Source organism: Saccostrea cucullata, unplaced genomic scaffold, assembly GCF_032062105.1.
Source record: "Saccostrea cucullata isolate Sc308-1 unplaced genomic scaffold, CSIRO_AGI_Scuc_v1 ctg10911, whole genome shotgun sequence".
Taxonomy (NCBI): Eukaryota; Metazoa; Mollusca; class Bivalvia; order Ostreida; family Ostreidae; genus Saccostrea; species Saccostrea cuccullata.
In genome coordinates this window covers 479-4,070 of record NW_026923440.1, presented here as the reverse complement: position 1 = coordinate 4,070, position 3,592 = coordinate 479, and the positions used below count along the sequence as shown (strand labels likewise).

The following is a 3,592-nucleotide window of genomic DNA, read 5'->3' as shown; positions in this document are numbered from 1 at the left end:
TGATTACGGATTTTCTAAGCGATTAGCTACGTTCCGACCGATTAATCGATTGACCGGTTACAAACTGCCATCCCTAATATATATTAATTATTTTTAAACCTATATTAATAAATCTAGCAAAACTATAAAATCAAAAATCATGGATGATGAGATTTTGATGTACAACAAATAGTGTACTCAAATGTATTTGAATGCTGGATTAAGCAATGTTAAGCAGTTTAATCTAAAACATGGGTGCTGGTGCTATTGTTTACTAACATTTGTCTAAAAGAGAAATTTTCCCTTACCAAAATGAAATGTTTGCTGCAAGTTTGCGGCAAGCTTGCAGCAAGTTTGCGGCAAACAAATCTATGTACCAGAACAGTATGCCAGAAGTGTGCAGTAAATGCAGCTAGCAGCACACAGTATGCCACTTGCGGTTCATTGTGTGCTGCTAGGGGCACATATGTACTTCTAGCGGCACATTAAATGATCTGATGCACATATGTGCCAGAAGTATGCCACAATTTTCCCTTAGATGCCTTCTATTTATATAGTGTGCCAGAAGTGTACCAGAAATGTTTCTTTTAACTATCAAAATCATTGTGTGCCAAAAGTGTGCCATAAAGATTTAGGAACGACTTGTCTGTTGCGTTACAGACCTATCTAAGAACGGCTTATCAGTTCACATCCGGTTTAGAAGTTTGCGCCAATTTTAAACCACCTGGGTCATGACTCATGACAAGAACAAAGAGAAAGGAGAAAACAGCAACATAGACCGTGGATAAAGAGAGAATGTGAGTATTTTAAAAAAAATTGTATAACACTGATGTCTTTTTAACATAGAAATAAGACTTGACTGTATTTGCTGAGGCAGTTAGAATTTTTACAGTCCTTGTTCATAACAAATTGGGTCGATATAGAATATGTTTTTATTTTTTGTTCTATCCAGATGGACTGATGATGAATCAGTAAACGGCTCCACAAAGAATAGATCAGAAGGGCATTTATCTGCAGGAAAGGATTCTGCTAACTAAGAGATGGACTAAAAGTAAGTAATCACAATTAAGAATTATAGGTCCATATAAATGTTTGTCATATAAACAAATAAACAAATGATAAACTACACTTTACATTATATAATTTGTCAAAGAAGCATGTAGTTTTATTTAACGAAGTGTTGTTTTTGAATCCTTGTTTGTCAATCTATCCTGAAATGCCATTTAATATGATTTTAATGCACACAAAACAAGATACAAATGTGGGATCTCTAGGTCAAAATTAGGGTTAATTCATTGCTTAAATAACTATTGGTTTCAATGACTGCAATGCGAGTAATTTCTCTCTATCTTTTTAACAGGTACTTGCATAATGTTGGAAAGGAAGCCCCCCCCCCCCCACCCCCCCAATCATGAAAAGTTAGTTGAAATGTTAGAGTGAACTTGAAGTACTGTACCAAGAAAGTAGTTAATAAATATTCCTATCAAATGTGTCGCCCGCATGGTTAGAGCGTCTGCTCTCGAGTCACGAAGTAAGGAGTTGAATTCCACTGTGGATCCTTCGGATGAGACTGTATAAACTGAGGTCCCATGTTGCAGTAGGTGATGATCAAAAAAGATCCTCCCTGCTCAATGGCCCTGAGTGCCAATTAATGTAGTATAGGACAAAATTTGCAGCTCTCCCACGGCAGATGTTGGCATCTCCATATAAGTGAAAAATTCTCATGAGGGACTTTAAACAATATACAATCAATCAATTAATGGAAAATGCAACAGATGAGGACACTCTTTCAACATGACATGGATTCTTCAAGGGGATTATGTTGTTGTTGTTTTAAAAGTGATAGAATCAAGACACTGAACAAAATGGTCGCCTTTACTGTGTAAATAATATTGTGAGATTTAATTTGTCAAAATACTTTAGATGTTTATTCATATCATGCAGCACTATTTACTTTGATATGTGCAGTTGAAATTCATTGTAAGAGGTGAATCTTTTCTTTGATGTAAAATGTTTTGTGATTGTTGTTAACTACAAATCCTCTATTCATTTTGCATAATGACCAATGTAAATTTGTGCCATTATTTTACTCAAAGGTTGTGAATTTATTTTTTTTAATCTGTTTCTTTCTCTATCTGACGTATACAGTGTAACTGTTCAATCAACAGATTTTGTTCCGTACTGTGCAAGTTTTTTTTACACATTAATATTATAGTTAGTGTTATATATACATGTACCTTTTTACCTTGAAATTTTCATAAATAATTTTTAAAATGGCTTAAATGTTCTTTTTTTTTTATAGTACATGTATTACATGTTGCTGTCATGTTTAATCACGTTCTTTTAAAATAAATTTGTTTAGGTAAAGTATATTAGCTTATGGAATTGTATATGCAGAAATGTGCCACAAGTGTGTGCCACAAATTTGCAGTTAACTATATGCCAGAAATGTGCCGCAAGTGTGTGCCACAAACTTGCAGTAAACTATATGCCAGAAATGTGCCGCAAGTGTGTGCCACAAACTTGCAGCTAAGTGCATAATGTAAGGATTTGAAATGTTTGCCGCAAATGTGCCAGAACTTTGCCGCAAATATGCCGCAAACTGTGTGCCAGAAAAAAATTTGCATACGAAAAATCTATTTGCGGCAAGTTTGCCGCAAATATTTGCCGCAAGGTTGCGGCAACTTTGCCGTAAACTTGCTGCAACTATGTGCCAGAAGGCTTTTATTTTGGTAAGGGTTACCCTGTAATATGAAATTACTTGTATGTTAATTATGAAAATAGATTACAATGGGTTTTTATGATGGAAGTGACAAGACTTGATAGCAATTAGAAGTGTGCAGAATATATATTCATTATTGAAGTGCTGGAATACAATTTTACTGAAAAAAATATTTCAATTAAAGAAAAGTATTGCATGTATTTACAGCATAAAACTTAAGCACATACATGTGGCTTCATACAACATTGAAATCAGCTCACATTTACCTGTAAAAACCAATGATACACCTGAGTAACCTTGTGACCTAGATTCAAACCTAATGTGATACTTGGTAGACCAAATTAAATACCCTATTGAGCTATCCAGCAGGCTATTGAAAATTTAACCGCCATTTCGTATTTTGCTGTAATTAGCCCACACAGGCCTCACTAAACAGCTAAGGACCAGACAGTCGCACCGTCTAGCATAATTTGTATTACTCCAGCATGCTAGAGGGCATGAGGAGGATAGGCACATGTTTCACAAAAAATGGGGACAAGCCTTAAACGCTTACCATATCCCGGGGGTGCTGAATTCATATAAATCTGTAGTTTGTTTATACAGGATAGCCATTAGGCCTATAAACATGATACAATTAAAAAAAAATAACCGAGGTCTAGGTCGGGTCAAACTTTCCCAAAGTTTTACGTGCATTCATTATTAAATGTTAGGGTCTTTACGAACGTCTGTAAGAAATAACTGCATGCATGATTTACGTAGTTAAATAAGTTTTCAGCCTATAATATCTTTTAAATATGATAAAAAATCTACTTACCACATATTCTCGGAGCAGCCATTGCCCGCAATAAATTGGTATCATATGGGGTCCAGTTTAAATTCCACTGCGTTCCG

At 35.1% G+C, this 3,592-nt stretch overlaps 1 long non-coding RNA gene across 1 annotated transcript; it reads left to right on the top strand.

The window, feature by feature from the left end:
- The first annotated feature begins 266 nt into the window (after nucleotides 1-266).
- Nucleotides 267-2,309, top strand: LOC134264036 (uncharacterized). The gene is made up of 3 exons (XR_009991439.1): nucleotides 267-776; nucleotides 932-1,030; nucleotides 1,340-2,309. It is a non-coding gene; the product is annotated as an uncharacterized LOC134264036 (long non-coding RNA).
- The last annotated feature ends 1,283 nt before the right edge of the window (nucleotides 2,310-3,592 follow it).